Genomic DNA, 22,978 nt, shown 5'->3' with positions numbered 1-22,978 from the left:
TAAGGAACAAAACGATTAAAAAAAAAAGATGGCAGTTGGGCATGTGTTCCCAGTGGAGGACGGAGAGAAGACAATCCAGATCACAAACAAATCGCTTACTTTTTGCAAGTCACAACTGAACTATGCCTTGAGTTATCTTCTGGTGATTCCGGACTTCCCGTCAGAGTCAATTCCATCTGTATTGACCAAAAGAGAAACAGGGGGGAAAAAAAATGCATTTCGGTTCTTAAAAAAAAAGAAAAGAAAAAAAAAAAAAGGGCAACACGAGCAAACAAAACCCACTGACTTAGAGATCATATGAGATCTACTTTAATTGAAGCTGTTTTTAAACGATAATTGACAATGATACCGAAACAACAGACTGATAAACAACCTGCTCGGGGCCGGGCACGGCTGTAGCATCCCCACTGCCAGGAACCAGCTGACCAGGGGCTATACGGGCCCCAAAGGCACTACAGATTGAGCAACTTTTCTTAACCTAGACTCTTCCACCACATCCAGTATGGACCTGCTTCTTCCAGAGTGTGGGCCATCCAGTAAAGGAGTCTAGTCGCCCATCTCTGGCAACAACGACAGTTAAAAAAAAAAATGGAGCTACAGCTCTAAAAACAAAACCCACCAGCTGTGAAAAGTGGAGCCACATCTGTCACTATCCGGCCTCAGCATCTCTGGAGAACGTTTGCTCCCGCCGCGCCCGTCAAGGCCCTGGGAACGCGGTTAGTGGCTGCCCTGCGGGCGGAAGAGCCCTCTCGTCCCGGCAGGCTCGGGACGAGCCACCGCGAGCAGGCAGCCTCCGTGAGCGCCCGGCCGGGGTCGGCGGGCCGGAAGGCGTGTTCGTCCAGGAGGTGCCCAGACGGCTCTGGCCGGAGCTCCCGGGTCGGTATAGTTTTGTCCCCATCCTGCCCCCGCCCCACCCTCCCCCGCTCCCCTTCATGCAAAAGGCCAAGGGGTTTTGACCCACCATCGCCCAGACCGAGTTCACCCTTAGGGCCCTTTCGCCGCCGTCCAGAGGACAGAGAAAGCAATCGCGCAACGAGGCGAGAGCACTCTGTGAACGAAGGTGGAGTCGGCGAGAAAATCATTTTTCTTCTTGGCTGCGCGCGTCAGCCGCCGCGGGGGGCAGGCCTCCTTCCCAGAAGACCCCCTCCACACCCCGCCGCCCTCCACACCCCTCAGTGGCCACACGCATCACTGGTACCGCGGAGTTTGGAAATGGAGGCGCGAGCACACTGGGCTGCCGGCTCCACACGGCGTGGGGGCGTTCCCGGAGGGTGAGCAGGGAACCGTGCACCCGCTCCACTCCCGGAGGGCCAGGGAGCCCTGAAGGGCCCTCGCGGGCGCCGAGGCGGCGGAAGGCCGAGAGGCGGGGCGGGGGGGGAGGGGGCGCGGGGGTCCCCGCCGCGGAGCTTCTGGGGAAGCGGGAGGGGCAGCACCTGAGGAATCCGCCTCCGGCCGCGGCGGCCGCCGCCTCGCTCCGCCCCGGGGAACTGAGCGCGCGGCCAGCTTGCCTGCCAGAGAGACGCCAGCCACCGGCGGCGCTAGCACCTCGGAGGAGGGCGGCGGAGCGAGCGGAGCGCGGCGCTGCGACCCGGACTGGGGGTGGGGAGACGAGCCCCGCCGAGGCGAGGGCCACCCCCGGTCCTCTGCCCTCGCGCGCTGCCAGGGCCAGGTGAGCGGCTGCGGGGACTCTGGGCGCGGGGAGGCGGGGAGGTGAGAGGTCGCCCGCCGGGCGCGAGTGCACGCCTCTGCCTGGCAGGGGCTGCCCTTTGGCGGGCTGTGGACACCCTTCCTGCGCGGGGAGGCGCAGCGGCTGACTTTTTCTGGAGGAATCGGAAGGCGGAGCGGGGGTGTGAGCGCCGGTGCGTTTGTGTGGCGAGGGCGGGCGCCCGTGCCAGCCCCGGACCCGAACCCTCGCGTCAGCCTCCTGAGGAGACCCAGCCCGTGCGGTCCGCGCCCGGAGGCCAAAGGCCTGTCACCCCGGCTCTCGGCGCCGCCTTTGTGGCGGGAGCGAGGGAGCCCGAGAGGGGGCTGAGGGAGGCAGCGGCGCGGCGCGGCGGGGAGCGCCCGGGACCGGCTCCCCCAGCCCGAGGGCTGCTGAGGGGGGTGGCCCGGGCGGGGGGACGGTAGGTAGGGAGGCGCGGAGGTGACGCGGGAGGATGGAGAGCGCTCAGAGGGGCAAAGTTGAGAGCGTCCAGCGGTGGCTGGGCGTTTGCTCAGGGTCCCTGGGCTGCTTTGCTCCACACCAAATGTCACTTGGTCACGAGCGCGCGCGCGTGTCTTCCGGCCATCATTTCCCTTTTTCGTGAGTGAGTGAGGACGACCACTCTTGAGCTGAATGAGACACAAAGGGTTGTGTTGACAGCTGACCCTGACACGAGTAGACAGCGAGGTGCGGTGTGTGCCCTGGCCTGGGAGGGTGATGAGGAGGCGGTTTGTGAAAGTTAATCAATTCCCTCAGTCCCTCTTTCGAGCTCCGTGAAAAGAAGCGATCGGTACAGATGCAGTTCGCGGGGCTTCTCAGTTAAACGGAGCCCAAGTCGGGTCCAGAACCCGATTCATCTGCGCGGGGACAGCTGCTGCCTCCCGCGGAGGCAACGGAGCCCGGATCCCGGAGAAACTCCTCGATCCTCTCCTTTCCTCAAGGAACGTGACTGTTTCAAGGTCCTTATCCCCACCGCGGCCTTCTGTCTCCTGTTGAGAAGAGAGAAACCACATTTTAATTTGTTTTTTCACCCCTTAAGAGTCCCCTCTCCACCTCGCCCTTGAGGTGGGAAAACCCGCTTAAATCTCATTTTAAAACCTAGCCATTTAAATATGGGGAAGAGCTTGTCCGAAAAAGGTTTTTGAATTAAATGCCCCCCTTAGAAACCTCTTTCCTCTGAACATTAAAAAAAACAAACAAACAAACAAACTTTAAATCCTGGAATTCTCTTTGAGTTTTGTGACTGTGTTGCTTCCTTTTCTTTCGGAATATTTCTATGTAGTTTTACAAATTGCAATACTGAAAACTTAAAATGTAGAAAAAATTTAAATTGTTTTTTAAAAATAGTACTAGAATTACGTGCATGTAGGCACGTGTTTAAAGGGAAAGTTTTAATTAACGAATATCGGAAAGTTATATGCATAGGGTAGAAATTGCAAACAGCAGTGTAAAGTACGCCCTCTGTCTCAGAGACCCCTACTCCCAATGCCCTAGTCCTCCTCCCCAGAGGCAACCACTCTCCTCAATTGTATATCCTTCCATAAGCCTTCTATTAGAATGGAATGACATTGTGGAAATAGAGGATGAAGGGAACTGAATATATAAGACGGAACTGTGTCTCAGCGGTGATGGCTCTTAATTTGATATCCACTCCTGATGATATTAGATCCTTTTATTTAGCCTAAGGCACTTATCAGAGTGCTAAAAATCTTATAACAGTATTCAGTGCAAAGCAGAACTATTAAACTGTTATCTCCCCCCTCCCTCCATCACTAGTGTCTCTATACTTGGTTTTTTATAACCTTTGTTGGATTTTTCTTCCATTTTGGAGCTCTTTAGGAAGTAGAGAATGAGAACTGTAGTTTATTCTATCCAGTGCAGTGCACATCTGAAGGCATTGAAAGGACATATGAATACTCCCATTGACATGAGATAATATAAAAATTTCAGTGGTATGGGAGAAATACGAAGGCCAAGTTTAAGACATTTGGTCACATCTCTTAGTTCCAGGCCTGAATTTGCCATAAACTAGCTAAATGAAGTAACTTTCTAAGAAATGCTTTTGTTTCCTACCCCGGTTAAATAAAGGAATTGAACCATGTGGCTTCTGAGTGTCCTTCTGACTCCAAAATCCTGTGATTTTTGGTAAAATGGTAGTTCTGTAGGTGTCCTAAGACTGGCTAAGGATAAACCAGTTGGATCTGTGGGTATTAGACAGTGGAGTGACAAAAAAAAAAAAAAAAATCCTAAATGGTAGATTCATAAAGAGGAAGTCAGAGATGTTTAAACAACATTTCTGCTCTTATGAGATTGATATCATTGAAGAACAGCTACTTTACTTTCCCACAAAATGTCTGTTTATGTTACTGATAGAGGCCAAACCCTGAATGGCCCTCTGTGCATCACCTTGTATGGCTAAGGAGAGTGAATTTTCTTCACAGCTCACAGTGCCATTTTTAGGAAAATTATTCTTACCAAACTCTTACTTTTCTTTTTGGTAATGTGGAAATAAAGTTCATTGGCCTACTTCAAAGGGACTTTACATAATTTAATTAGTGATTCTACAAAGTATTTAGAATATGAATAATCCTTATAGCTAAGCTATTTTAGTTACTTTATAAGTATTCACTTAGAGATCATGTTCTTAGCAGGAAATTTTTCTAATCTCTAAAACACCTGAAACTAATGATTCCTGGATGAGTGCAGAGAGCTGAGGAGTGATTTCAAGGTTATGAAAGTAAAAAGAATTAGGTGATTTTAGTCACTATATATGATCTCAGTTAAGGGATTTCAAACGTACACCGTAAGTGGTGGTTACAAAAATCATTCATGTTAAAGAAGGAGATCTCATACTTTGAAAATTCCGAGTCAATAATAAAGAATATTATGTAATTAGTTTGAATGTCAGTAATATAAATAAATTATAATGGAGTTTTAGGAATTGTTTGATTGGGGTGATAAGAATATGAACTAGAATGGTAGATTTGTAAGGGTGCTTAGAGAAATCTTGATTGACAAAACTAACAAAAACAAAAGAAAATTAAGTACTAGTACTAGTAATGAAGTTCTTCTAAAATGGAATAGTTTTTGTTTTTTGCAGCTTCCTTCCCACCCTTACCATATGAATATGTATTTTTACAGATGTCTTATCATATTGCAGGCACATTTTTACTCTGATTTTTTAATAAACAGTTTTCTATAATTTACTTTCTATTGTTTGCAATTAGTTTATTGTATCATAATTTACTTAGCTTTCTCTATTTTATGATTTTCCAGTTTTTTAAAAAAATATAATGGCCACCCACATGAATGTGACTTTCTTATTCTTCTTCTTTAAAATTAAAAAAAAAACAAACTTAGAATTATTTCTCTAGAGAGGCAGTATAGGTGAGCTCTAAACTTAAAGGTTCAGTGTCCAAACATAGCTCCATCACTTACGGGTAATATTGGGCAAGTAACTTATTTTCTTAGAGATTTCTAATCTGTAAAGTGGGTATAGTAGTAGCTCTCTACCAGGTTAAGATAAAAAGCAGTAATGCATGAAAACACATGTAAATGTTAGCTCTGTTTTTAATTAGGAAATTTTTGTAATTTCCAAATTACTTTCCAGGAGGATTACATAAATTACACACAACAACAATGCTTGTGCTTATGTAATTTTATTTATGTAATTTTAAACATTTATATTATTGTGACTAATTTGATCAGTGTAAAATTGTATCCCTTTGTTTTGATTTGTATTTCTTTGGTCTTGTGCAAAGTGAGAGGTAGTTTTCTCAGCAGTATTGCTACAGTTTTCTACTTGGAGTGGTGGCAATTTCATCACCTCAGTCATTTTGAACTAGACTGTAAGACAGACAAATAGGACAGGTCAGTTACAACACTAATAAGTGAACCAAATTTTCCAATAGGTTCTTTCAGATTAGTTGTAGTTTTCTTGTATTCTCAGCCGATGGTAGTTTTTATTCGTTATTATTATTTTTAATCTTAAAAATATAGCTTTTAAAATTGATAAATAATGTTATATATCAATTCTATTTAAGCGAAAATGCAATCTTCTCTTTTTTCCCTTGAAGGACTGATTTATAATTAGCATTATTATGATCCAATTTGGTGGATTTTTGCTAGGAATGCTTCCTAAAACTCGGGGGAAAAAATCAGAGAAAGTTTCATGATCACTAATCATGTTATCTTTTGGCTACCAATGGATAATGAAGTTATACCCTCTAACTTGAGTTCTTATACAGTCAAGGTAATTTAGACTACACAAAAGCATGCTCTTGTAAGTTCTGGAGTTCCAGCAGCCCTGATATTTCTGGCAAACACACACCCAATGTGGATAACAGCAGCTCTTTGTGCTCCTGAGCCCCAGGAGGGCTTCCTATTGTGTACTCTTCCTTCCCTCCCATTCTTGACTGACTGGTGATAGCAACTCCTCCAAGTCCAGATGTGAAGCTCCCACAGGGATGCCTCTCTTCTACCCAGCTCTGTATTTATCTCCACCACCCACCCCTTCAGTGCCTTTGCTTTTGTCCTATGACATAGAGAATTCACTCTCTTCGCAAGGTTGTGGTTTCAGATTTTATTTTTAATTTATCGCTATGCTTTATGAGTGTCTTCAACAGTCCCTACAGTGGAAACTATAGGCACAATTAGCATAGATTAACACATAATCAGCACTGGATAAATGTTTGTTGCTGCGAACCATATCTTGTATGGTCTTCTCTGTTCCTGGTCATGGTTCTATTTTTAAGGTAAAAATAAAAAGCAGGCTCTGGTTGTGTGCTGCATTACTGTGTTTGCCTATATTACCAAGGTTAGGAATTAGGGAACGTACTTGTTATGGCCCGTGTAACTTTTTCTGTGTTTAGAGGAGATTCTTAACTCTTGTGCCTTTCTTTTCTTCTGTAAAATGGGATTAACAATTAAAATATTGCTCTAATTATCAACCTTCTGCACAGAATTGTTGTGAAGATAAAATGAAATAATAAATGTGGACATGTTTTAGAAAAAAAAGGATGCACAAATCCGTACAGTGATGTCATAATTACACATTATCACTACACTTCCAGGAGTGCCCATATCTTTGAGAAAGCCTCATCTCAATGTGGAGCTGCACTGGGAGCTTGGGGTTAGATGAACATTCTTGGGGCCCAATCCATACCCTGAGGGTGGGGCCTGTTCTGTCTTTTAACAGCCCTTCTGATGCTGAACCACTGCTCTAAGGAGTAGTAAATGTCAACAACCACTAGAAAAGTATTCTTTTGCTAGTTAAAAATTAGTTATAAGATAATCCAGAGATATCATAACATCACTTTTGCATGCTAAGTATGAAATGAAAGTTAGCTATTATCATTAGCTGCTGTTTGCCTTTTAACCTCTCAGAATTTAATTCAGAGCAGGAATTGTAAACTCAGGTGCTTTTAGAGGCCAAGCAGGTAATCTGAGTGAAGCAGGACACCTGTAAAATAATAGGGGATGCTAAGTCCTGGTGGGCAAGAAAGTCTGAAGGTGGCATGATTTCTAAGACTGCACTGATTTTTGCCCTGTGTGTCACTGTTACCAGATCATTTGATTTTTCAAGTGGAACTGGAAATTCATATTTTTGTATGAATTTAATGTTGGTAATAAATTTTAAAGAAAACATATGGACCCAACAAAACAAATCTGGATAATTTCCAACTTCTCAAGTAATTAACATGGGTGAAAATATTTGCATTTGAATGAGTATGATGACAGAAAAAAGCACCCTGTTCAACATTATTAATAAAGAAATGCACATAAAAACCCCACAGACATATTTCAACTTTCAGATTATAAAGATTTAGATCAATAATATCTAACATTGGCAATGGGTAAAAAAACGGTTATTGTTATACACTATAAAATGAAGGCAAATATTACAGCTTTTTTGGAGAGCAATTTGGCATCATGTATCAAGATTTTAAATGTTTGTACTGGGACTTCTGTGGCGGTCCAGTGTTAGGACTTCCCCTTCCAATGCAGGGGGTGCGAGTTCGATCGCTGGTTGGGGAGCTAAAATCCCACATGCCTTGGGGCCAAAAAACCAAAACATAAAACAGAAGCAATATTGTAACAAATTCAATAAAGACTTTAAAAAAAAAAAAGGAGGCTTGACTGAAGCTGTTAAAAAAACTTAAAAATTAAAAATAAATGTCTGTACCTACCCTGTCCAATATGGTAGTCCCTTGCAATGTGTGGCTATTTAAATTTAAATTAATTAACATTATATAAAGCTAAAGATTCGGTTTCTCAGTTGCACTATTCACATTTCAAGTACTCAATAGTTGCATGTGGCTGGTGCCTACTATATTGGACTGTGATGATATGGAACATTTCCTTCATTGGAGAAAGTTCTTATGGACAGCACTGGTCTAAACTCTGACTCAGAAATTTCCCTTCTAGGAATTAGTTAGAAAGAAATAACTAAACAAATGCAGATAGTAAAAACATCACCTGAAACATTATTTATAACAGTAAAAAATTAGAAACAAACTAAACATCATGTTTTTACTAAAAATTAGGTTGCAGTAAATATCCATGATATATTGTTATGTGAAAATATCCCTGTTGTAGAATGATTTTATTTATTTGGGTAGATAGCTTAGGTACATAGAGATTAGGGGAACAAATTTTCTCTTCCCACAAATGATTGTAGGTTTAACAAAACTTTCCCTTTCTAGCCTAGAGCTCTTGTCATGTAGTAGACTAGGTTGACTTTCACTAAAGAACAAGCAGAGGCACTTGACAATTCGCCAAGCTGCATCAGTATCACCTGGGTTCCTGTGAGAAATTCAGGGCCTCAGACCCTATTCCAAGCCTCCTGAATCAGAATCCCTCGCGGGGCCCAGCAATCTGTGTAGTAACAAGCTTTCCACTTCCTGCCTGTATCTGCCTCCTATCACTGAATCTCTCAAGCTTTATTTGTTTTATCTTGGCCAAGTGAGATCTCCTTGAACTCTATCCAGGCACCATTCTAGGTGCTTCAGAGGCTGCAGTGAAGAAAACTAACAAACATCCCTGTCCTTATGGGAATCAAACAATAAGCAAAGGAAAAACTGAGTAAAATATGTTATATTTTAGGTAGTGAGAAGTGTTACGGAGGAAACTGAAGCAGAAAGGGGACTTAGAAAGTGAGATGGGAGTTGAGATTCTCTCCAGGATGTCACTGAGAAGTGACACCTAAGTGAGGACCTGAAGGCTGTGAGGGACTGAACCATTGGAAGTTTAGAGGCAGAGCATTCTTGGCAGTCATGAGAGGGGTAACTAGGAGGCCACTGCTGCTGAAGAGGAGAGGCTAGTGAGGGGAGTGAGGGGGGATTAGGTCAGAGCTGTAATCTAGATCTTCTGACTTCAAAATTCTTTGTTCTCTCTAGTGTACCACACTCCTCGAATTCTTTGGTTAATCAGTTTGTAAAGAGATCAGACATCCTTAAATTCACTGTTTTTCAGTATGATCTGTCAACACCTGCCTTATTTGCCTGGGGTGCTTGTTAAATGTGGATTATTGGTCTCGACCTGCTGAATTAGAGTTTCTGGGGTGGGACCCTGGAATGTGCATTTTAGTGATCTTCCCAGGTAGTTTTTATGGACACAGAAGTCTTAGAACCACACCTCACATTTATCATTCTGTAAGTTTAGTTTTTGTAGAGGAGGTGTGCCTAAAATTCTCACCACTGCCTGTGGAGGTCATAATGAGAAGGTGTAATTGATATAGTGTCTCATTTACTTCCTGCATTTTTAAACTGATTAAATCAACACTACTTATAGTAAGTTTACGTGTATATCTCTGTTGGAGTATTCAGCAACTGTACGATTATTGTCATAATTCTTACCCACGTCAGAGGATGGGGGAACCTTTTCACTTGAGGGTTCTGTCTCTCCCTCATCCAGTCTGTTCTGCTTTTTGGAAAGGGCGAATTTAAATTTAATTGATTTTTAAATTCATATTTTCTTTTTTTCTTCTTTCCATTCTCTTCCTGTCTTTCTCTCTGGTCCCTCCTCTCTCTCTGTCTCTCTGTCTCTCTGCCTCTTGTTTCTTTTCTTCTTCCTCTTCCCTTCTTGAAATCTAACCATCCTAAATTAAACACCATTAATGTTTTGGTCACCATTATTTTATGCATTTCCATGCATATTTATATATATTTACCAACACAAACAACTTTACATGATAGGGTCATATGTTTTTTTAAAAAACTGTAGTCTCGTCTTTTAAAAAATTCAGGAAGCCTAAATTCCTTCTTTACCCTCCCTTTTCACCTCAACAGTGTGACCAATCTGCTGTTTATTTTGTTAAAACTTTTTCCATGATCATGCAACCTAATAAACCTTGTATATCTTCAACATCTTATATATACTGTCGTATATCATATATATATAATTTATTTTTTCACTTAATACTTAATAAAACACAGGGATATACCTCTAAGTCAAATGGTAAGCTCTTATTTATTCTTTTAAATGACTACATAATATTCTGTGGTATACATATTCCACAAACAACCATTAACTTTACTGAAGGATATTCATTTTAACTAAACAAGAAACTAGAGCTGTATACTAAATGTGAGGCATATCTGATTATATAATTTAAAAACATTTTTGTAAAGCAAAAAAGAACTGAAAACAAATACTACAGACGAATGATAGATTGGAAAAAATATCTTTACATATGCAGGCAAAAGATTAGCATCTCCAGTATATAAGGAACTCTTCACAAAATGATAATAAAAATATTTTCTAAAACATAATTTTAAAGTTGTTTACAAATGATATGCCTAGGTCATTCACAGAAACACAATTCCAAATGATCAATAAGTATGAAAAATGCTTAGCCTTATCAGTTGTTTGGAAATGCAAGTTAAAAATAATAGTAAGCTACACTTGACACCGACTTGATATTAATATAGAACTTTAGTCCACACTGAAATTTCCAGAATTAGTTTCTTTATTCACTGAAAATCTATGCAGAAACTTTTTTCTGGAAAGTTATATTAAAGCTATAAAACATAGTTATCTTCCAGGTTTTCTCGTTTGCTCAGAGAATTTGAGGGGAGATTGACTTTTATTCCCTTTTAGACTCAACTCGTAGCACAAGGAGTGAGAACAGAGCTTAGAAAACTGAAGTTTGATATCAATTGTGGAAATTTTTTTTTTTATTCCTAAGGGTTTTCTTCCATCTGAAGACAGAAATTGTTGGATTTTAGAGCCATAGGTCAATCCTAAGAGGAAAACAGGGCCACAGGGTTTTACTTGACTTCCCAAGGTCACCTGGCTATTCCTGCATTCTTTCTGGTTTACTGTCCTGTTCCTCAGTATCTTTTCATGCCTTTAATTGCAGCTAATGCAGAGAAATCACATTTCAAAAATTTTTCCATTTTTCAAAAAAGTATTGAATGTACAGCATTTAGAGAAATTCAGTTGTTTAGATTTTAAGTAGAAATAATAACATGTGAGAATAATTTAAAAAATCAGCAAAGACACATATCACTTACAACCCTACTGCCCTTACAAAATGAGCTGCTTCCCCAGTTCTACCTCAAGTACTAATCTATATTCATTAATGATTTTGCAAATGGGAAGAGTTCACTAATATTTCCAAAATCTTTTGGTAACTTTGATTCAAGCCTTTTACACTGGTCTGCCTGACCCTGTCTTTCCTTTCTTCTGACCTGTTTTTCATGCATGTCATTTTTAAGCCTTGAACATTATTTCATATCAGTCTCAACCTTGATCAAATGCCTTCAGTGGCTTCCAATTGCCTACCTTAGCATTTCCCAGAGGCTGTCACCCTAAGCATTAGTATTCCAGTCTAATGCTGTCAGCTGCATGGAACCGAACAAACAGCTAAAGATGTTAAACAGTAATTAATTCCTTATATCCCCAAAATATATGGGGAGGGGGAGGGGAGGACAATTCTTGGGTTAATTCAGGTGCTTGGTGATGTCGTCAAGGACCCAAGTTCTTTCATTCATTCTCTGCCATCCTTAGTTTGTTGGTGTTTGTCTTCCATCTTGTCCTTGCATTATACCAAGGTGTCAGCAGCACACTCAAGCCTCACAGAGCTCTGACTGGAGTCAGAAAAAGTTCTGTGTCTTCAAGCTAAATACTTTTTAAAGCATTTACCCACATACATAGATGTCCCAAATCCCATTGGTTAGAATTTACCACGTGCTCACGTGTAAGCCAGTCGCTGACAAGGAAAACAGAAATACCATGACTGGTGTAGAATAATCAAGATTCACCCCAGAGCCTGAGGAAAGGTCCACTCTCTGAGATGAGCATGTAAAACCCAGGGGTTGTTAATATTGAAGAAGATCAGGAGATGGTTCGATTAGACAACTAGCAGCGTGTGCCATGAAATCCAATTTCTTCAGTTCCCTTCAAGGCTCTTTATAATCTGACCTAATGATAATCTAATATAAAACCTCTATTTTAGGCAAGCCAATCAGTTGTCTTTCTTGTCTTTCTCATGTGCATTCCTACCTATGGCTTGGCTCACGTTTCTCTTAGAAATCTCTTCCTATTCCCTAGAGCTGGCTGTGGCTATTTAAATTAAAATTAATTAAAGTTAAATAAAATGAAAAATTCAGTTCTTGAGACATACTAATTGCATTTCAGGAGCTTAATGGCCACATGCGGCTAGTGGCTATTGTATTGGATAGCACAGGTATAGAATATTTCCACCACTGCAGAAAGTTCTGTTGGACAACACTACTCTAGAGATTTTTGCAAATCATACCTATTATTTAAACAGTGTTTGCCAAACTATAGGCCACCTATATCAGAATCAGCTAGAGATGTTTTATTTTTTTCTCCCAGTTTTATTGAGCTATAATTGACACACAGCACTGTATAATTTAAGGTGTACAGTATAATGATTTGACATATATATCACGAAATGATTACCACAGAATGTTTAGGGGACATCCATCATCTCATATAGATACAAAATTAAAGAAAAAAATTTTTTTCCTTGTGATGAGAATTCTTAGGATTTACTTTCTTAAGAACTTTCATAACATATAGAAGTGTTAATTATATTTATCATGTTGTACATCATATCCTTAGTACTTCTTTGTCTTATAACTGGAAGTTAGTACCTTTTGACTACCTTCATCCAATTCCCCCTCCCCTCTCCCCACACCTCTGGTAACCACAAATCTGATCTCTTTTTCTATGAGTTTATTTGTTGGTTTGTTTCTGAAGTATAATTGACCTATAACACTATGTTAGTTTCTGTTATAGAACATAGTGATTCTATATTTCTATACATTTCAAAATGATCACCACAATAAATCTTGTTACCCTCAGTCACTATATAAAGATATTACATAATTATCGACTGTATTCCCAACACTGTACATTTCATATTTGTGATACATTTATTTTGCAACTGGAAGTTCATGCCTCTTAATCTCCCTCACTTATTTCTCTCCTTCCCCCACCCTCCTTAGGCAACCTCTTGTTTGTTCTCTGTATCTCTGAGTCTTTCTGTTTTGCTACGTTTGTTCATTTGTTTTGTTTTTTATATTCCACATATAAGTGAAATCATACAGTTTTGTCTTTCTCTGTTTGACTTTTTTCACTTAGTGTAGTACCCTCTTCATCCACCCATGTTTGCAAATGGCAAAATTTCATTCTTTTTTATTCCTGAGTAATGTTCCATTATATATATATAATCTCCCACATCTTCTTTATCCATTCTTTTTTTTTTTTTAATTAATTTATTTATTTATTTATATTTATTTTTGGCTGTGTTGGGTCTTCGTTTCTGTGCGAGGGCTTTCTCCAGCTGTGGCGAGCGGGGGCCTCTCCTCATCGCGGTGCGCGGGCCTCTCACTGTCGCGGCCTCTCCCGTTGCGGAGCACAGGCTTCAGACGCGCAGGCTCAGTAGTTGTGGCTCACGGGCTTAGTTGCTCCGCAGTATGTGGGATCCTCCCAGACCAGGGCTCGAACCCGTGTCCCTTGCATTGGCAGGCAGATTCTTAACCACTGCACCACCAGGGAAGCCCTATCCATTCTTCTGTTTGATGGACACTTAGATTGCTTCCATATCTTGGATGTTGCAAATAATGCTGTAGTGAACATAAATGTGCATGTATCTTTTTCAATTAGTGTTTTTGTTTTCTTCAGAAAAATACTCAGAAGTGGAATTGCTGGATTGTATGGTAGCTCTATTTTTAGTTTTTTGAGGAATCTCTGTACTGTTTTACATAGTGGCTGCACCAATTTACATTCCCATGAGCATTGTACGAGGGTTCTCTTTTCTCCACATGCTCCCCCCACACTTGTTATTTGTGGTCTTTTTTGATGATAGCCATTCTAACTGGTGTGATGTAATATCTCATTGTGGTTTTGATTTGCATTTCCCTGATGATTAGTGATGTTTAGCATCTTTTCATGTGCCTGTTGGCCATCTGTAGGTCTTCTTTGGAAAAATGTCTATTCAGATCCTCTGCCCATCTTTTAATCAGGTTGTTTGTTTTTTTTTATAATGTTGAGTTGTATGAGTTCTTTGTATATTTTGGATATTAACTACTTATTGGATACATGAAAATGCTTTATAAATGCAGATACCAAGATCTAAGTGTTGGCCCCAAGCCACTTTTATGCCCAAAGAAGTTGAAGAACCACTATGAGGTCTAGTTATTAGTTTATTATTTAAGTCTATTTATTAGTTTATTTCCTTTATGGAAATATACTAAATATTGGAGTTTTCATTAATTTTCTTCTACTCTAAACTTCTATAGCATTTGTAGTTTATGTATCACATTTTTAGATTTTCGTTATAGCTATTTATAATCTCTCTTCCAGAAAGCATTTTTTTTCTGAATGTTAGACTGTAAGCCCCTTGAGAGGAGGTACTATGGCATTCTCCAAAATGTCTAATACAATGTTGGGTACATAGTAATACAAAGTATTGACTGATTAATTACATTCTACAGAATTGACTGTGTACAGTCTATATTTAGTTGGCAGTTCTTTGAAAAGTCATAATACTGTCTGCAGTATTGGTGATAGAAGACGGATGATGGTAAGGGTATTTCCACAATATTTTTCCTCAATTTCGTTTGTTAGAAATAAACCTGAAAATTTTCTGGTTAGATTTTTAACAAATATTATATGATGATGTTCCCTATAAGGTTTGGATTTGCAGCATTTTAAAAAATGGCTATTTTTAAAGTGCTCTGATCCCTTGGTTCTCTTGTGGAACATAAGCTAATCAAACCTCCAGATCCATAGCTGATAGAGAAACTTCCTGTTGCAACTGAACTCCCCATGTGGATCAGGGTTCACCTCCTATCTAGAGAATCCAGTAACTGTTCTCCTCTACTTTATTTAATAATCACTTGAGAATTGTTGGAGCAGGAGGTTAAGGTCTTGGTATATTAGAGAATGACTAGACCTGTATCTTCACAAGTTGCAGCACAGTGAAGGATCAAGTTAGACTAATAATATAACTAATATTAGTAATAGTAATATTACTAGTAATGGTAGCCATGAGCAGCAGCATCTTATTTAGGACTAATGTAAGGAATGTTCCTCTTATATTCTCTTGTGCATAATTTCACAGATTGTATCATTCTATGGGTTGACATGAAAACAAACGACAACATTTTGTGGTAGGCTCATTACCTTGTAATACAAAATGAATCTAATTTATTTTTTAAGAAATAAAATCTTTATTGAAAAAGTAACTATTTTCCACTGAGACTCTTGATATATTTTTGATGCTAAGACAGTTGACTTATAATTGGATTCCAAAACAGTCACATTTCTGAGATAATGGATCAATACACCAAGCAGGATGCCTAGTACAAAATCGTCCCTCAGGAAATGTCAGTTCTTTTTCCTCACCAGACTTGCTGAATGACAGGCCTCAGACTTCATCAGAGAGTAGCAATTAGCGTTAAATGTTTTGCCTCCCAACTAATATTACTGAGTTCTTCTTGTTCTAGAAAAGTTAGACCATGTAAAAATCACCTTTCTCCCCCTCATTCGTATAATGGAATAATCTAATATTAGGGGTAATATTTTCATAGTATTTTGGTCAAAAGATGTATAGGAGCTCTTTGATATTGGCAGGTATTAAGTGCACAATCTAAAGCTAAAGCTAAAGATCTTTCGGAGTCTGGAAGTGTAGTGTCTGGGTTATGGTATTTCACATATTCTAAATGTTTGAGGTTTTTTGCCATCATAAAGACTCGTGAGTCAGTGGTATGCCTTATCTCAACTTCTGCCTCCAGAACAGGAAATGTAACAGAACAGTGTAATACATCCCATAGTTATGTATCTGGAACATCAGAGAGAAAGTATGTGTGTATGTCAGAGAATATGTGTAGGCACAAAACATAACCTTTACTAAAAAACAACCATAAAGGTCTTTATGACCCATATATGCTTCTCTGCCTAGTCCTTTTCTGCTATTTAATAATTTAATTTATAGCAGGAATTAATAATTTAACCCAATAAATTAATAAAAATTAATGTACACTACGTCAGGCGTTGTACACATATTATTTCTAATCTTCACAACAGCCTTGTAAAGTATGCATCATGATCCTCATTTTTATAGCTAAGAAAACCAAGCCTCTGAAAGGTTTAAGTAAATTTCATAAGCTCCCATAGGTAGTAAGTAGAAAAGTCAGAATTCAAACCTATGGGCTGGCTAATTCCAAACCTTTGTTCTTTCCTCCATGTCACATTCTTGGGTACCTATCTTGTGACTCAACTAGAAGGTAAGATCTAGATATCAGGAATTGTATCTTACGGAAAATGTTGCTGCTCTTGCTGAAGATGGCATACATAGGTGCTAAGGGGCATATTAACTCTTTCAGGCCACCAAGGGATCATTAAGTACCTAATTTTTGAGAAACAGACTGTACCAAGGCTGTATCTTGGTTGGTGAGGAGTGTAATGGAGGTCAAGTCTTGGATTTACTCACCAAACTTGAATGAAATCTCTATGACTGGAAGTGCTTTGTTTCTTTTGCTCACTACTATATCTCCACACCTAGAACAAGCACATAGTTGCCCCTCAATAAATATTTGTCAACAAATGAATGAATGACCTCTGTAGGGACCTGTTAGCTTTCTTCTATGGCTGTGGAATCCATCCTTAACCTGAGCCAAGCTTCTTTCATATCTAAGCCACTGACTCCAGTGGAGCTGGGAGAAGGGAGGGCAGATGCAACAACATAAGCTTATCACCTCTACTGGAAATACCAAGATGAGGCCCAGGCCCTTCAGAACCTAGTAACATTATCTTTTGCATAAAGGATGCTAATAAGAAAAAATAAATCCAAAACAATACTGTGGCAGAGATGAAAGGAAATGCATTTTATTTTCTCTTCTTTTTGAGTTTTACAAAATGATGATGTCTTTGTAATCCTTCATGCATGTTCAGTTTATCATCATATTTACTTATTTACAAATTTACATACATAATTTAGGTAATATGGGCTTTAAATTTGTCAATAAATATACTAGTTAATAAAAAATGATTGAAAGCCATATGTTTCCAGGATAATACTGCGTAGTGGAAGAGAACCATGGAATTGGTAGTCTGGAAGAAGTGTTTTGGAAAATGGGACGAATTTTTTGTACTGTTTAAATATTACAATTCATTTTGCTCATTTGATTTTAAATTGATAAGTCTTCCAAAATCAAAATAGCATGGACTTACTTTAGGTACCGTTACATGGGAGATTACAAGATAGCTGTATGGTGTTTACCCTTGGGAAGCTAAAGTTCACGTATTGCAAACAGACACCATAATTCTGTCTTAGAGTAAAGTTTGTGTTTAACCTGTACTGATTTTTTTTAAGGCTTTGAAGTAATAATTGGCAGCAGCAGTTGTAATATCAAACTGCCTCTCAGTTTTCGTTTGGATAAAAAGTAATTACTGCATCAAATACATTTGTTACTTCCTTAAAAATGATTTTTCTCTTCACAGTTTTCCTACTGAGCAAGAAGTTTATATCCAGTGGGGATAAAAGAATTCTCCATTGGGCAGGAAATTAACGATAAAAGTCAACTTAATAAGTCTTTATCAAGTACCTATAATTGGAATGGTGCCTTCCAGAGAGAGAAAGGAAAATAAAGAACTATCCCTGACCTTGGGGAAGCCTACAGTCTAGTTAAGACAGTTATGTGACTTGTGGTTTGGTAGATTTAGATCTAATTTTGTTTTAACTATGTTTCTCAAATCATAACTCATATAGTAAAAGATTTATACAACATAATATGTAAGCATGTTATTTATTCTGTTGCTAAATACCAAAATTACAAAAAGAATTCAGTTGAACTGATATCTAGTGGAAATTTAGTGTCCATTTCATTTTTTAAACTAGAAGACATTTTAAACTTTGTTCATGAGGCACTGAATGTAAAATTTGAAACAGTGCTGGTGATGTTAAGGAAATCCTGGTATGAGCCTTAAGTTTGTTAGTAAAACTTCATGGACATTAAGTATTCTACTAATATCCTTTTTTTTTTTTCTTTTTTTGGTAGAACAGAAATTAATTTTATTAAATAAGCTTATTAAATAAGCTCCCTTTGAGATGTTCTTTATGTAGTAATATAAGGTATGAGAAATTATCATTGAGAGAGAAAATGAGTGAAAGCTTATTTTGACCTTCAGTCTATGTTTAAAGCACATTTACAGTCATACGATTAATACACTACTATTTTACTAATGCATATATAGATTATATTGAGAAATAATAAACATTTAAAGCATCAATCATAAAGCATTTTCTTATAAATACAATTCACTCTTTAGAAATTTGGTTTCTTGTCAATTTTTCATCAGTGAAAGCTATACACACTCTAATTTGGCCCCTGATATATGTTTCTTATTATGTATAGTAATAAAAAAAAATAAGACTAATCAGTGCCATATTTATTATAAATATGTTGTCTTTTTACAAGTTTTCTTTGAATTGAATGGAATTAAATTTTCTACCTGATTTGTGGACCACCAGAAAAAGGAAGATATACGTTAAGGAAAGAAAAAAAAAAGACTTAAAGTATAACTAGAACTTAGTACTTACACATTAATATTTTAGCTTTAAACTCTATTACTCCTTTATATTAGGGCTTATTAAAGAACAAGATCATAATTTAGTCTGTTGAATTCTAACATGTTACATTTATTGTTGATATAGTTTTTGTTTTTATTTTATTTAAAAGTTAGCTTTCCAGAAACTTATGTGCATGAGAAATCTGTTCAGAGTTGACTTTTGTTGGTAGAATTCCGTTTCGAACTAACTGTTGAGATACTTTTCCCTTAACTCTTATATTAGATTAAAGCATTAGCATATAAATCCTATGCAATGATGTATAAATAAAGCTGACTGATTAAAAATAGTTGTAAGTCACAATTTTCTGTCTCCTAAGAACAAGAGATTTAAGTGTCTGAGAACACTCATGTGTGTGGGATGGTTATGATAGTCCAGCTGTCTTTGTGTGTGTTTCATTTAAATGTAAATTTATCTTAGAGATTCTAAAGATGAGCTCAGAAGGTAGAGAATCTTAATTTGAATAGTCATTTACTTCTTTCTTCATGAATACTGAAATAAATTCCTATTTTACACTAAAGAAAAAGAACTTGTTAAACAGACAGTACTCAACTACCTTATTTTAAAGCTTCTTAATGGATTATTAATTTTTCTCATTAGCAGTTTTTCTAATATGATATAATCCTATTAAAAGAAAATAAATTTATATGCTATAGAAGCACATATAACAATAGTTCAACAATTTCCAGTATGATGTTGAGTACTATTTTGTAGTACAAATCGTAGAAATACACTTCAAATAAATCTGAGATGTTAAAAACAAACTATTGAAGTTAGCAGAAGCACACTGACGTATGTATCACACACATACATAACGCACCAATCTATATACAGTGCTATGTATATATTTAGACTATATTTTTAACCACTGCTGAAAACTTAGTGTGATACTTTAATTTTAACTCAACTTTCAGGAACAATTTCTGAGGACAAGTTTTTGAAAAAGTTTCCACTTACCACTATTCCCTTTAAGACAGAAGTTCAAGATTTGAAGCTCTGTTATTTGGCTTCATTTTATACCTACTTGTGGGCGTTGTGTAAGCTACCATGAATGCTCTCTTAATGGAGGTTATTTGTGCTCACTTTTTCTACTTCCCTACAATAAAACAGGCCATTTGTGTGAGTTGCTGTTGACTGCATATTTTGAAGTCATTTTTTTCTTTAGCCATTGCGTTACCAGCCTGTGATTATCTTGTGTAAAAAAAACAAACAAATAGACAAAAAAACTCTTTGATCTACCCTAACCTTTCTATATGTAAATTTTGTAAAGAGTGGCACTGTAGCATACCAATAAAATGTACTCATTGACATTTCCAAATTAACGTCAAAGGATGATAAAGTTTATTAAAGGAATTGCTATTTGTTGGTTGATAAAATTTACTTAGGTCACATAAATGTAACTACTTCCCAAGAAACCACTACGGTCATGGGTTCTCTTCAAAGAAAAGACCTTTGTTTAATCTAAGTATCTTTCTTTTACACAATTAGGAAACGTAAAGGAGTGTTTTCTGAGTATTTTAATTGAGAGATCCTGAATTTTTATTTATGCCATTTTTTAATATTTATGTTTCCATAGAGTGCTTGCAAATTTTAAGACATAATTCTGCATGTTTTGCTTTAATTAATAGTTGCTCTTTAGAACTTAAAACTGAGTTTTACAGTACCCAGTAGGGGTGTGAAATGTGTATTTACAACAGTATCCTAACTTACAGATTCTGCGATACGAGGTCAGACACATTGGTTTATAATCAAAATCAGTGATTACTTTTGTTGGTAGTTTGTCACTGGTAAAAAGTGTTCCTCGGTTACAAACCACAAGACTCTGCAAGGTGATGGCCCAGTGGTCAACCTGTAGAAAATGAGTGTGATAAATCAGTTTTCTCTGCGTTCATTTCTATTTTGTGTCATGGTTTGAGAAAAAATAGTAGATGAGAACAAATCAGTGTGAATATTTTAAATCATCCCTCCTGGTAAAACTCCATGCCATGCCTAAGAAACAGGAATTGGGTTTTCAGAGGTATTTTCCTTTCAATAACTGCTGCATAGTACCTCTTTTAACTTTTCATAAGGACTTTCAGTTTCAGTAAATTAGGTGGTGTTGAGGTGGGGGGTGGTATAGATAATTGTAAGAGGTTTATACCTTACACTCAGGGTTATTACTTGGTAACCAAAAATGCTGTCTGAATCTATTTCTGTAGTGCCAGGGAGGGTGGGGGATGGAGAGAATGAAACTTGAATCAGTGACCATCTGGCCCAGATTTGGCTGATTTCCTGTGCACTGCCCTTTGTTTCGGCCAGACAATGGATTGTTCCTTTAACAGATAAGAACGCTGTTTGATGACTTTGTGCTGAATCAGCAGGTTTGGTTTGGGATTTCAAGCATAGACTCACATTGAGGGGATTTCTGTTGTTCTGACAGCACTAACTTTTTATTTATTATAAAAATATTCTTAAGGTTCTTTTCTATAAGTTTAATAAAGTGGTGGCATTGCAGACAAGTCAAATAAAATAATTGGGAATGTAGCTTTCTTGTTATATAGTACCCATCTCAAAGATTGAAATTTTCCTTGTCCTTAGTTTCCAAAATTAATCTCTCCCTGATTGTTATTTTTGATGAATCTTTATATAGTCTCTCTTCTCTGTGTCTGAACTTGAATTTTCCACTTGAACCTTTGATGATTTAAATTTAATGTCCTAAATCTAGGCTAGGCTTTTATGATGTGGTTATGTAAATGGTTAAGTTTTCTGTGGCATCTGTTGCCATATATCTGCAAATTACATCTTAGGGTGTTAGAGCTATTTTCCTTACTTTAAATGCTATAAAATCATCACAAAACTGTTAAAAAAAAATGGTTACTGACTAGAAGCAGGGTCCTTTGTTGCCCAGCATTATAAGTAAGCCAACCATCAGCTATTGTAGGTTATCTCAGAAGCAATAGAGATCACAGTGTGGTTAAATGTCACTTTTCCAGAAGACAAGAGGAAATGTCAATGCTACCATTTTGCTGTGTGGCCAAGAAATACAAAAATACTCATTTTTAACTTCTGAAGTTTTAAGAGATTATTGGCAGAGTTTAAGTCAAACTTTTAGTTTAACTCCTCTCTTTACAGCTGAATTTCCATCAAGCAATCTAATACAGAATTTTCTCCAGACAACTTTTTTCTGAAACCACTTATAACTTTTAAAATCAAGCACCTGACCAAAAGGAAATCTGATCTGCTTTGAGATCTAATCTATAATTCTTTTGTGTAGATAAAGGAATGTTCTTTAGATAGAATCAAGGGGACTGATCGTAAGAAAAAAGCTTTTTAATAGTTAGTTCCGCTGGGATCTAATTATGTAGCAGATGGGACCACACAGCACAATGCACTGTCATTTGATGTAATTAATTTTAGGTCCGCTTGCAGTGAAAGTGAATAACAACAAATGGCACATAATCTTAGTTTGCATCCATATGGGTCACTGTCTATTCATATATGTTGCTCCTGTTCTCTTTTAGATCTCTTAAATCAACTGCTTGCTCTATTTGATGCTAATAGGGCCTCAGAATTGCTTGTTTGGTGTAAAGGCATGGGTGGTTTGGAATATGAGAATGTTATGGATGTTAACTGGAATGGAATATTCAGATTTAGAGAACTGGTTAGTTAAATCGTAGAATAGGCAGAATTAAAAAGCTATAGTGAGAATACCGCCAAGACAAGTTCTACTTAATTTGCCCCCCTGCTTTATCAGAGACTAGTTCAGGGAACTAGTTCCAGGTAGAGGGAAAGGTCTTATCCTTTTCTCCCCCTCCCCCTTCCTGTTCACCCTTTACCCCCCCAACCTCTGACTCTCCTTCAAATCTCACTGAGGACTTATAGTCTCCACAGAGGCTTGGTTGCAGATGCCTGGAAAGTTTACACTGCAGAGAGTTGTTTTGTTTGGCATAGCTAATCAGGAGCCAGGCTGGAATTGCTCATAGCTGTCATTCAGGTTTTGTTTCAAAGTCCAAGGACCTGCTGGGAAAAACAAAAAGCTAATGAAAGCTGACTGTATTTAGGCCTCAAATCTGCGGAATCTGAAATGATGTCCTGACAGTGTATTCTTATTCTTCCACATTCTTGCCGTTACTAAGGTAACAGATTTTTAGAGGCTTTCCATCTTCATTGTCAAGTATTTGTTACACGTATTG

The 22,978-nt window shown here is 38.2% G+C and overlaps 1 protein-coding gene across 16 annotated transcripts in view; it reads left to right on the top strand.

Annotated features, from left to right (window-relative positions):
* Positions 1 to 836: 836 nt before the first annotated feature.
* The window catches only part of GREB1L (GREB1 like retinoic acid receptor coactivator), a 263,389-nt gene continuing 241,247 nt past the window's right edge, over positions 837 to 22,978 (top strand). For 5 of the 16 annotated variants that reach the window (XM_082418575.1, XM_082418573.1, XM_082418572.1 and 2 more), the window contains exon 1: positions 1,517 to 1,669. The gene's annotated coding sequence lies outside the window, so the exon portion shown is untranslated. Of the gene's footprint in view, positions 877 to 1,513; positions 1,670 to 1,756; positions 1,860 to 2,458; positions 22,922 to 22,978 lie in introns of those variants that run through there. The other 11 variants (XR_014252078.1, XR_014252079.1, XM_082418576.1 and 8 more) reach the window with 6 other exon arrangements.

Source organism: Balaenoptera physalus, assembly GCF_965194825.1.
Source record: "Balaenoptera physalus genome assembly, chromosome: 12".
Classification (NCBI taxonomy): Eukaryota; Metazoa; Chordata; class Mammalia; order Artiodactyla; family Balaenopteridae; genus Balaenoptera; species Balaenoptera physalus.
The sequence above is the reverse complement of the archived record's forward strand: the minus strand, read 5'-3'. Positions and strand labels throughout refer to the sequence as shown.